Source organism: Rhinoderma darwinii, chromosome 3, assembly GCF_050947455.1.
Source record: "Rhinoderma darwinii isolate aRhiDar2 chromosome 3, aRhiDar2.hap1, whole genome shotgun sequence".
Lineage (NCBI taxonomy): Eukaryota > Metazoa > Chordata > Amphibia > Anura > Rhinodermatidae > Rhinoderma > Rhinoderma darwinii.
Genome location: NC_134689.1, coordinates 342,943,588 through 342,956,287, shown reverse-complemented (window position 1 = coordinate 342,956,287; position 12,700 = coordinate 342,943,588).

Genomic DNA, 12,700 nt, shown 5'->3' with positions numbered 1-12,700 from the left:
CCAGTAAGGTATCAAGGACCAGGCTTAGGTAATATGGGACAAAGGCAACGGCAACCTCGACAATCCGGGTTAACTGCTCTCACCGGCGGCCCAGCTCGCAACCTGCCGAGATGGAGGACGCCTACGAAGACCGGTCGGTCGGTCGGGGCAGAATCGTAAGTCGAGGACCTGTTTAGAGAGAGCCCAACATAGAGCCGAGAAGATGGAGCGCGCTCATCGTCCCTAACCCTTACCAGTAAGGTATCAAGGACCAGGCTTAGGTAATATGGGACAAAGGCAACGGCAACCTCGACAATCCGGGTTAACTGCTCTCACCGACGGCCCAGCTCGCAACCTGCCGAGATGAAGGATGCCTACGAAGACCGGTCGGTCTTAAGTCGAGGACCTGTTTAGAGAGAGCCCAACATAGAGCCGAGAAGATGGAGCGCGCTCAGCGTCCCTAACCCTTACCAGTAAGGTAACAAGGACCAGGCTTAGGTAATATGGGACAAAGGCAACAACAACCTCGACAATCCGGGTTAACTGCTCTCTCTGGCGGCCCAGCTCGCAAAGTGCCGAGGAGGACGCCTTTGTCGCCCACGGGGAACCGAGGCCGCTTTCCCGGCGGCTTAGCGGCTCCACATGGGATGGGGCCGCCCCCCTCCGGAGAGGGGGGGAGGGAAGCCACCGTGGAGCCGCGTGTGGCTTGCATGCGGGAGCCACGCCGACACTTCCAGCCTCGGGCGAGGCGGAAGACGGCTTTGGACTACTTGCGAAAAACAACCGTGCCCCATGCGCGGGTGCGCCTGGGAGCACCTCGGCTAGAGAGGCCCTTGCGAGCAGCGGACATACGGGGGCGGTCACTGCCTCCCCGTCGTTTAAAGCTTTCTCTCGCGCCTCGGGCTCCGGCGACACCAGCACACTCTCGGACGCCTTTTAGAGTGATAGAAGCAGCACTGAGCAAACGCACCTCGCGGGAGCGAGAGGTACCGGCGCCCGCCTTAGCAGGACCGCCGGGCTTTTTGGGACACCGGCCGTAGGTGGCCGGGGGCGAAACAGACCCGGACGGTGTGGGAGGAAGACGCGCTCGCCGTAACCGACAGTGCTCCAAAGCACTGCCGAGCGAGTGGTCCCTCCGCCGCCGGGTCGCGGGGAGCCAGATCGATCTGAGGAGTCTTGGACAAATTCCAAAGACTCAAACGGCGCGGGAGCACGTGCTCCTCTCACAGCTTAACGACAGGTGGCCGAGGCCGACGGGGACTTCCAGGAGGCCGGCATGACGTGCCACTACATACCGGTCACACCATGGAAGTCCTTCTCGGCCACAAACGGTTAGGACTTCCCGCTAGGAAGAACCGTAGGGACTTGGAACGCGGAGCAGAAATGCCCTCTCACAGGATTTCAGGTGAAGGAGATATTCGCACCCCTAAAAGTGTCACCACCTCAAATACACCGGGGTAAGGTGCCAACTTACCCGGGCTCCTGGAACTGCTGCCCGGCTGAAGCCCAAAATAAAAACCTCATAGGGTTTTTCCTCCAAAACGTCAATGAAGACAGACCTGCCAGCCAGGCCGACGGGGACTTCCAGGAGGCCGGCATGACGTGCCACTACATACCGGTCACACCATGGAAGTCCTTCTCGGGTTGGACCAGGTGCAGCTCCCGCTAGAACGTGCAGCACGTCCTCCTTCACGGTACTCTCGGTTGGACTCGCCAACGTGGCCGAGCTCCTACAACTGCTGGTCGGCCTGGGACTCCAGAAAGAATGCACCAAAGTTCTTTCGTGGAAGTCCAGGTGCACCGGACCGACCAGCCAACGAGGCCGACGGGGACTTCCAGGAGGCCGGCATGACGTGCCACTACATACCGGTCACACCATGGAAGTCCTTCTCGGCCACAAACGGTTAGGACTTCCCGCTAGGAAGAACCGTAGGGACTTGGAACGCGGAGCAGAAATGCCCTCTCACAGGATTTCAGGTGAAGGAGATATTCGCACCCCTAAAAGTGTCACCACCTCAAATACACCGGGGTAAGGTGCCAACTTACCCGGGCTCCTGGAACTGCTGCCCGGCTGAAGCCCAAAATAAAAACCTCATAGGGTTTTTCCTCCAAAACGTCAATGAAGACAGACCTGCCAGCCAGGCCGACGGGGACTTCCAGGAGGCCGGCATGACGTGCCACTACATACCGGTCACACCATGGAAGTCCTTCTCGGGTTGGACCAGGTGCAGCTCCCGCTAGAACGTGCAGCACGTCCTCCTTCACGGTACTCTCGGTTGGACTCGCCAACGTGGCCGAGCTCCTACAACTGCTGGTCGGCCTGGGACTCCAGAAAGAATGCACCAAAGTTCTTTCGTGGAAGTCCAGGTGCACCGGACCGACCAGCCAACGAGGCCGACGGGGACTTCCAGGAGGCCGGCATGACGTGCCACTACATACCGGTCACACCATGGAAGTCCTTCTCGGCCACAAACGGTTAGGACTTCCCGCTAGGAAGAACCGTAGGGACTTGGAACGCGGAGCAGAAATGCCCTCTCACAGGATTTCAGGTGAAGGAGATATTCGCACCCCTAAAAGTGTCACCACCTCAAATACACCGGGGTAAGGTGCCAACTTACCCGGGCTCCTGGAACTGCTGCCCGGCTGAAGCCCAAAATAAAAACCTCATAGGGTTTTTCCTCCAAAACGTCAATGAAGACAGACCTGCCAGCCAGGCCGACGGGGACTTCCAGGAGGCCGGCATGACGTGCCACTACATACCGGTCACACCATGGAAGTCCTTCTCGGGTTGGACCAGGTGCAGCTCCCGCTAGAACGTGCAGCACGTCCTCCTTCACGGTACTCTCGGTTGGACTCGCCAACGTGGCCGAGCTCCTACAACTGCTGGTCGGCCTGGGACTCCAGAAAGAATGCACCAAAGTTCTTTCGTGGAAGTCCAGGTGCACCGGACCGACCAGCCAACGAGGCCGACGGGGACTTCCAGGAGGCCGGCATGACGTGCCACTACATACCGGTCACACCATGGAAGTCCTTCTCGGCCACAAACGGTTAGGACTTCCCGCTAGGAAGAACCGTAGGGACTTGGAACGCGGAGCAGAAATGCCCTCTCACAGGATTTCAGGTGAAGGAGATATTCGCACCCCTAAAAGTGTCACCACCTCAAATACACCGGGGTAAGGTGCCAACTTACCCGGGCTCCTGGAACTGCTGCCCGGCTGAAGCCCAAAATAAAAACCTCATAGGGTTTTTCCTCCAAAACGTCAATGAAGACAGACCTGCCAGCCAGGCCGACGGGGACTTCCAGGAGGCCGGCATGACGTGCCACTACATACCGGTCACACCATGGAAGTCCTTCTCGGGTTGGACCAGGTGCAGCTCCCGCTAGAACGTGCAGCACGTCCTCCTTCACGGTACTCTCGGTTGGACTCGCCAACGTGGCCGAGCTCCTACAACTGCTGGTCGGCCTGGGACTCCAGAAAGAATGCACCAAAGTTCTTTCGTGGAAGTCCAGGTGCACCGGACCGACCAGCCAACGAGGCCGACGGGGACTTCCAGGAGGCCGGCATGACGTGCCACTACATACCGGTCACACCATGGAAGTCCTTCTCGGCCACAAACGGTTAGGACTTCCCGCTAGGAAGAACCGTAGGGACTTGGAACGCGGAGCAGAAATGCCCTCTCACAGGATTTCAGGTGAAGGAGATATTCGCACCCCTAAAAGTGTCACCACCTCAAATACACCGGGGTAAGGTGCCAACTTACCCGGGCTCCTGGAACTGCTGCCCGGCTGAAGCCCAAAATAAAAACCTCATAGGGTTTTTCCTCCAAAACGTCAATGAAGACAGACCTGCCAGCCAGGCCGACCGGGACTTCCAGGAGGCCGGCAGGAGGTGTCACTACCTACCGGTCACACCATGGAAGTCCTTCCCGGCTTGGAACGGGAGCAGCTCCCGTTTGTACTTCCTATTTCACGGCTTTCGGTAGGAGTTGCCGAGGTGGCCGAGCTCCTGCAACTGCAGGTCGGCTTGGGACTTCAGAAAATACCATAAAAAAAAAAAGTTTTTTTTATTATGAAGGTAAAACACACAGCGGGACCGAGACGCGAGCCAGGCCGACGGGGACTTCCAGGAGGTCGGCATGAGGTGGCCGCGCCTACCGCTCTTGCCCTGGAAGTCCGCCGAGGACCGCAGGGCGCTACGGAGCTCGTACACTGCTGCCCCCGGGCTGGCACGGCTTCCCCATGGCTCCTCTATCCCCCCACGGGTGCAATAGGCAGGCACACGCCGCTCGTACACCGAGGTGGCTCCCGGCCGCTTTCGGTAGGAGTCACCGAGGTGGCCTTGCTCGTGCAAATGCAGGTGGGCTTGGGGCTTCCGAAAATACCATAAAAAAAAAAAGATTTTTTTATTAAGAAGGTAAAAAAAAAAACAGCGGGACCGACCCGCGAGCTAGGCCGACGGGGACTTCCAGGAGGTCGGCATGAGGTGGAGGCTCCTACCGCTCTTGCCCTGGAAGTCCGCAGAGGACCGCGGGCGCTGTGGAGCTCCCACAAGGAAGCTGCCGGCATGCAGCAGCTCCCACGGGGCCCCTCTATCCCCCCACGGGTGCAATAGGCAGGCACACGCCGCTCATACTCGGAGATGGCTCCCGGCCGCTTTCGGTAGGAGTCACCGAGGTGGCCGGGCTCGTGCAACTCCAGGTGGGCTTGGGACTTCAGAAAATGGCATAAAAAAAAAAAAAAAATTTTATTAAGAAGGTAAAAAAAAAACAGCGGGACCAACCCGCGAGCGAGGCCGACGGGGACATCCAGGGCAGCGGCGTGAGAGGGCGGCTTGGTGCCGCTATCTCCCTGGAAGCCGCATTCGGCCTAAGCAGGGAACGCCTCCCGCCCTCCTCTCGTCCTGGAAGTGTTGGACTTGGGGGGCGGAGCAAGTTCTCCCTCTCACAGTATTTCAGGCGTAGGAGATATTCACACCCCTAAAAGTGTCACCTCGCCAATTACACCGGTGGGAGGTGCCAAAATGCCCGGCCTCCTGGAACGGCTGCTTGGCTGAAGGCCAAAATAAAAACCTCATAGGGTTTTTTCTCCAAAACGTGAATGAAGACAGACACGCGAGCCAGGCCGAGGGGGAGTTCCAGGAGGTCGGCATGAGGTGGCCGCACCTACCGCTTGAGCCCTGGAAGTCCGTCGCGGACCGGAAGTGCATGTCGGGCGGGTGAACTACGGGACTCGCCGCGGGCGCTGTGGAGCTCCCACAAGGAAGCTGCCGGCATGTACAAGCTCCCACGGGGCCCCTCTATCCCCCCACGGGTGCAAAAGGCCGGCACACGCCGCTGATACGCGGAGCTGGCTCCCGGCCGCTGTCATGCATCACTCGCGGACCGGAAGTGCTTGTCAGCCGGGTGGACACGACGGGACTCGCCGCGGGCGCTGTGGAGCTCGTACAGGGCTGCCCCCGGGCTGGCACAGCTTCCCCATGGCTCCTCTATCCCCCCACGGCTGCAATAGGCAGGCACACGCCGCTCGTACACCGAGCTGGCTCCCGGCCGCTTTCGGTAGGAGTAACCGAGGTGGCCTTGCTCGTGCAAATGCAGGTGGGCTTGGGGCTTCCGAAAATACCATAAAAAAAAAAAGTTTTTTTATTAAGAAGGTAAAAAAAAAAAACAGCGGGGCCGACCCGCGAGCTAGGCCGACGGGGACTTCCAGGAGGTCGGCATGAGGTGGAGGCTCCTACCGCTCTTGCCCTGGAAGTCCGCAGAGGACCGCGGGCGCTGTGGAGCTCCCACAAGGAAGCTGCCGGCATCCAGCAGCTCCCACGGGGCCCCTCTATCCCCCCACAGGTGCAATTGGCAGGCACACACCGCTCATACGCGGAGCTGGCTCCCCGAAGCTGACATGCATCATTGGCGGGGCGGAAGTGCTTATCAGCCGGGTGGACACAACGGGACTCGCCACGGGCGAACCACAGCTCCCACAAGCAAGCTGCCGGCATCCAGCAGCTCCCACGGGGCCCCTCTATCCCCCCACAGGTGCAATTGGCAGGCACACACCGCTCATACGCGGAGCTGGCTCCCCGAAGCTGACATGCATCATTGGCGGGGCGGAAGTGCTTATCAGCCGGGTGGACACAACGGGACTCGCCACGGGCGAACCACAGCTCCCACAAGCAAGCTGCCGGTATGCACAAGCTCCTACGGGGCCCCTCTATCCCCCCACAGGTGCAATAGGCAGGCACACACCGCTCATACGCGGAGCTGGCTCCCCGAAGCTGACATGCATCATTGGCGGGGCGGAAGTGCTTGTCAGCCGGGTGGACACAACGGGACTCGCCACGGGCGAACCACAGCTCCCACAAGCAAGCTGCCGGTATGCACAAGCTCCTACGGGGCCCCTCTATCCCCCCACAGGTGCAATAGGCAGGCACACACCGCTCATACGCGGAGCTGGCTCCCCGAAGCTGACATGCATCATTGGCGGGGCGGAAGTGCTTGTCAGCCGGGTGGACACAACGGGACTCGCCACGGGCGAACCACAGCTCCCACAAGCAAGCTGCCGGTATGCACAAGCTCCTACGGGGCCCCTCTATCCCCCCACAGGTGCAATAGGCAGGCACACACCGCTCATACGCGGAGCTGGCTCCCCGAAGCTGACATGCATCATTGGCGGGGCGGAAGTGCTTGTCAGCCGGGTGGACACAACGGGACTCGCCACGGGCGAACCACAGCTCCCACAAGCAAGCTGCCGGTATGCACAAGCTCCTACGGGGCCCCTCTATCCCCCCACAGGTGCAATAGGCAGGCACACACCGCTCATACGCGGAGCTGGCTCCCCGAAGCTGACATGCATCATTGGCGGGGCGGAAGTGCTTGTCAGCCGGGTGGACACAACGGGACTCGCCACGGGCGAACCACAGCTCCCACAAGCTAGCTGCCGGTATGCACAAGCTCCTACGGGGCCCCTCTATCCCCCCACAGGTGCAATAGGCAGGCACACACCGCTCATACGCGGAGCTGGCTCCCCGAAGCTGACATGCATCATTGGCGGGGCGGAAGTGCTTGTCAGCCGGGTGGACACAACGGGACTCGCCACGGGCGAACCACAGCTCCCACAAGCTAGCTGCCGGTATGCACAAGCTCCTACGGGGCCCCTCTATCCCCCCACAGGTGCAATAGGCAGGCACACACCGCTCATACGCGGAGCTGGCTCCCCGAAGCTGACATGCATCATTGGCGGGGCGGAAGTGCTTGTCAGCCGGGTGGACACAACGGGACTCGCCACGGGCGAACCACAGCTCCCACAAGCAAGCTGCCGGTATGCACAAGCTCCTACGGGGCCCCTCTATCCCCCCACAGGTGCAATAGGCAGGCACACACCGCTCATACGCGGAGCTGGCTCCCCGAAGCTGACATGCATCATTGGCGGGGCGGAAGTGCTTGTCAGCCGGGTGGACACAACGGGACTCGCCGCGGGCGCTGCGGAGCTCGTACACGGCTGCCCCCGGGCTGGCACAGCTTCCCCATGGCTCCTCTATCCCTCCACGGCTGCAATAGGCAGGCACACACCGCTCATACACGGAGCTGGCTCCGGCCGCTTTCGGAAGGAGACGCCGACGTGGCCTTGCTCGTGCAACTCCAGGTGGGCTTGAGGCTTCCGAAAATGCAAAAAAAAAAAAAAGATTTTTTTATTAAGAAGGTAGAAAAATCAGCGGGACCGACCCGCGAGCGAGGCCGACGGGGACTTCCAGGAGGTCGGCATGAGGTGGCCGCGTCTACCGCTCGAAACCTGGAAGTCTGCAACGGGCGCTGCGGAGCTCGTACACGGCTGCCTCCGGTCTTGCACAGCTTCCCCATGGCTCCTCTATCCCCCCCATGGGTGCAATATAAAAAAAAACAATTTTAGTCATTATTAACCCCTTCCCGCCATTGGACGTATATGTACGTCCTGGAAAGCATTGACTTCCCGCAAAATGCCGTACAATGTTTGGCACCGGCTCAGAAGCTGAGTCGGTGCCATCATCACCGGATCTCAGCTGTATCTTACAGCTGACATCCGACTGTAACGGTGGTGACCGGACTAGGTTAACCCCTTCCCGCCCTAGCCACTTTTGACCTTCCTGACAGAGCCTCATTTTTCAAATCTGACATGTTCACTTTATGTGGTAATAACTCTGGAATGCTTTCACCTATCCAAGCGATTCTGAGATTGTTTTCTCGTGACACATTGCACTTTAAGTTACTAGCAAAATTTGCTCGATATATTCTATATTTAATTGTGAAAAACACCGAAAATTAGAGAAAAATTGCAAAAATTAGCATTTTTCTCAATTTAAATGTATCTGCTTGTAAGACAGGCAGTTATACCACACAAAATGGTTGCTAATTAACATCACCCATATGTCTACTTTAGATTGGCATCATTTTTTGAACATCCTTTTATTTTTCTATGACATCACAAGGCTTACAACTTTAGCAGCAATTTCTCACATTTTCAAGAAAATGCCAAAAGGCCATTTTTACAGGGGCCAGTTCAGTTGTGAAGTGGCTTTGAGGGCCTTATATATTAGAAACCCCCAAAAAGTCACCCCATTTTAAAAACTTCACCCCTCAAAGTATTCAAAACAGCATTTAGAAAATGTCTTAACCCTTTACACATTTCACAGGAATTAAAGCAAAGTAGAGGTGGAATTTACAAATTTCATATTTATTGGCAGAAATAAATTTTTAATACTATTTTTTTATTACACAGAAGGTTTTAGCAGAGAAATTCAACTCAATATTTGTTGCCCAGTTTCTGCAGTTTTAGGAAATATCCCACATGTGGTCGTAGCGTGCTACTGGAATGAAGCACAGGCCTCAGAAGCAAAGGAACACCTAGTGGATTTTGGGGCCTTATTTTGTTAGAAGGGCTCTTGCAGTGACAAAACAGTACAAATCACCCAAAAGTGACCCCATCTGGGAAACTAGACACCTCAAGGAAATTATCTAGGGGTATGGTGAGCATTTTGACCGCACAGGTTTTTTACAGAATTTATTGGAAGTAGGCCGTGAAAATTAAAATCAACATTTATTCAAAGAAAATTTAGGTTTAGCCATTTTTTTCTCATTTCCACAAGGACTGAAGGAGAAAAAGCACCGTAAAATTTGTAAAGCAATTTCTCCCGAGTAAAACAATACCCCACATGTGGTAATAAACGGATATTTGAACACAGGGCAGGGCTTAGAAGGGATGGAGTGCCATTTGGCTTTGGGAGATCACATTTAGCAGGAATGGTTTGAGAGGCCTTGTCACATTTACAAAGCCCCTGAGGGGACAAAACAGTGGAAACCCCCCACAAGTGACCCCATCTGGGAAACTAGACACCTCAAGGAAATTATCTAGGGGTATGGTGAGCATTTTGACCGCACAGGTTTTTTACAGAATTTATTGGAAGTAGGCCGTGAAAATTAAAATCAACATTTATTCAAAGAAAATTTAGGTTTAGCCATTTTTTTCTCATTTCCACAAGGACTGAAGGAGAAAAAGCACCGTAAAATTTGTAAAGCAATTTCTCCCGAGTAAAACAATACCCCACATGTGGTAATAAACGGATATTTGAACACAGGGCAGGGCTTAGAAGGGATGGAGTGCCATTTGGCTTTGGGAGATCACATTTAGCAGGAATGGTTTGAGAGGCCTTGTCACATTTACAAAGCCCCTGAGGGGACAAAACAGTGGAAACCCCCCACAAGTGACCCCATCTGGGAAACTAGACACCTCAAGGAAATTATCTAGGGGTATGGTGAGCATTTTGACCGCACAGGTTTTTTACAGAATTTATTGGAAGTAGGCCGTGAAAATTAAAATCAACATTTATTCAAAGAAAATTTAGGTTTAGCCATTTTTTTCTCATTTCCACAAGGACTGAAGGAGAAAAAGCACCGTAAAATTTGTAAAGCAATTTCTCCCGAGTAAAACAATACCCCACATGTGGTAATAAACGGATATTTGAACACAGGGCAGGGCTTAGAAGGGATGGAGTGCCATTTGGCTTTGGGAGATCACATTTAGCAGGAATGGTTTGAGAGGCCTTGTCACATTTACAAAGCCCCTGAGGGGACAAAACAGTGGAAACCCCCCACAAGTGACCCCATCTGGGAAACTAGACACCTCAAGGAAATTATCTAGGGGTATGGTGAGCATTTTGACCGCACAGGTTTTTTACAGAATTTATTGGAAGTAGGCCGTGAAAATTAAAATCAACATTTATTCAAAGAAAATTTAGGTTTAGCCATTTTTTTCTCATTTCCACAAGGACTGAAGGAGAAAAAGCACCGTAAAATTTGTAAAGCAATTTCTCCCGAGTAAAACAATACCCCACATGTGGTAATAAACGGATATTTGAACACAGGGCAGGGCTTAGAAGGGATGGAGTGCCATTTGGCTTTGGGAGATCACATTTAGCAGGAATGGTTTGAGAGGCCTTGTCACATTTACAAAGCCCCTGAGGGGACAAAACAGTGAAAACCCCCCACAAGTGACCCCATTTCGGAAACTACACCCATTGAGGAAATTATCTAGGGGTATAGTGAGAATTTTTAGTTTTGTTTTAGGTGTTTTTTTTACAATTTTTAAATGATCAAATTTTAAATGGGGCTGGTCAGTAGAAAAATTAATAATTGGTCATGGCCAGTATGGGAGACAGAAAAGGTGAATAATGAATAAATAAATTAAAAATCCAAGGAGGTATGATAAATTTTGAAACATTGTTTCATGCACAGGCCGGGATTTGTGGGACATGTCTCACAATGGTATGTGGTGTCCTTACGAATGCCTCGCTTGGCACACACACGGCATTTTTTTTGGGGCTTCTTTTTTTTTTCAGTGGGGGGGATTTCTGTGGGGAAATGCTGGCCGGGAATTATCCTACTGACGGAAGAGCCAGATGAACTGCCCTCTCCTTCCTGGTTACCAAACATCAGGGACTTTATGACCTTTTCCTGAAATTGCAGGAACGTACCTCCACTGCTGGCATATCTATAGAGGACAAAGGCGTTGTATAAAGCCATCTGTGTAAGATGCACAGACAGCTTCTTATACCATACTCTGGTCTTGCGCATGGCGTTGTATGGTTTTATAACCTGGTCGGACAGGTCAACGCCACCCATATACTTGTTGTACTCCTGTACACAATATGGTTTTGGGACTTGGGAAGTGGATCCACGTACAGGGACTAGGCTGCATCTGCTGTCGTGTATGCTGGTCAGTATAAGGACGTCCCTTTTATCCTTATACTTTAGGAGGAGCAGATTGTCGCAGCAGAAAGCTTTGCTCTCTCCTAATTTTAGGATCTGACCCAGCAATGTTTTGGGGAGGCCCTTCTTATTTTTGCGGATTGTTCCGCATGCCAAGGTGGATCTGGACAAGAGAACTTTTACTAAGGGGACACTGTTATAAAAGTTGTCCAGATAAAGATGATAGCCTTTCCCAAGTAAAGGATGGATAAGATCCCATACGATATTTCCACTAATTCCAAGGAAAGGGGGGCATTCTGGGGGATCTATATGAGAGTCTTTTCCCTCATAGACCCTAAAGGAGTAGGTGTAACCGGTGGCACTTTCGCACAGCTTGTAGAGCTTTATGCCGTACCGGGCTCTTTTATTGGGTAGATACTGCCTGAAGTGCAGTCTACCCTTGAAGCTGACTAGGGATTCATCTACCGAAATATTTTGCTGGGGGGTATAAACGTGGGAAAAAATTTGGGAGTAGTGGGCAATCAATGGTCGTATTTTATATAGCCTATCAAAATTTGGGGCCTGTGGGGGTGGGCACTGGCTATTATCATTATAATGAAGGAATTTCAGGATGGCTTCGAAGCGCTTCCTTGGCATTACTGTGCGGTAAATGGGGGTGTTATATAAAATATCAAGGGACCAATAGTCTCTAATCCTAGGCTTTTTTATTAGGCCAAAACTTAAAAATATGCCCCAAAACTTCCTCAATTCCACTAGGTTTGTGGGGGTCCAATTTTGGCTTCTCCCATAATAAGAGTCAGGGTTCTGGGCGATAAATTGTTCCGCATAGATGTTGGTCTGCTGGACCATTAACGCTAAAAGGGAGTCTGAAAAAAAAAGGTTAAAATAATCAATGGGGCTGAAACCCGTCATTTCAATTTGAATGCCTGAGCGGGCTGTAAACTCAGGCACCTGGGGGGTATAATTCTCTGCAGCTTCCCAGGTCAGCTCAGGCAGATCAGGAACTACGGCTCTTCTACGCCGACTGGGGGGTGCAGATTCAGAGTCACTAGATGCAGAGGAAGATGGAAGCACGAACTGCTCCTCACCTTCACTTGCGCTGTCCGTGTCGGAACACAGCATTGCAGATGCTTCCTCGGCTGAAAAGACTCTTTTGGCCATACTGAAAAACTTGTGCTACCTAACTAACTAAAAACAGGTTAGTGGGCACAAAAGGGCAGAAAAGCGGCAGATCGCTGGTTTTTTTGAACTTACGCACTGTATTTATTCCTGTCTCCGTCTCTCACAAGCTCTCTGACAGGAAAGAGCTTGTCAGAGACGGAGATGCCGGCAAACCACTGCTCCTGCGCTGTGATTGGCCTGTCAGTACTGACCAATCACAGCTCGTTTCCGGCACAGGGACCACTCTGATTGGTCCTGTTTGAATCCTGCTTTGTGATCGGGACGCTGTCACCATGTCTGTTGACATGGTGACAGTTTGAAGCTTGGG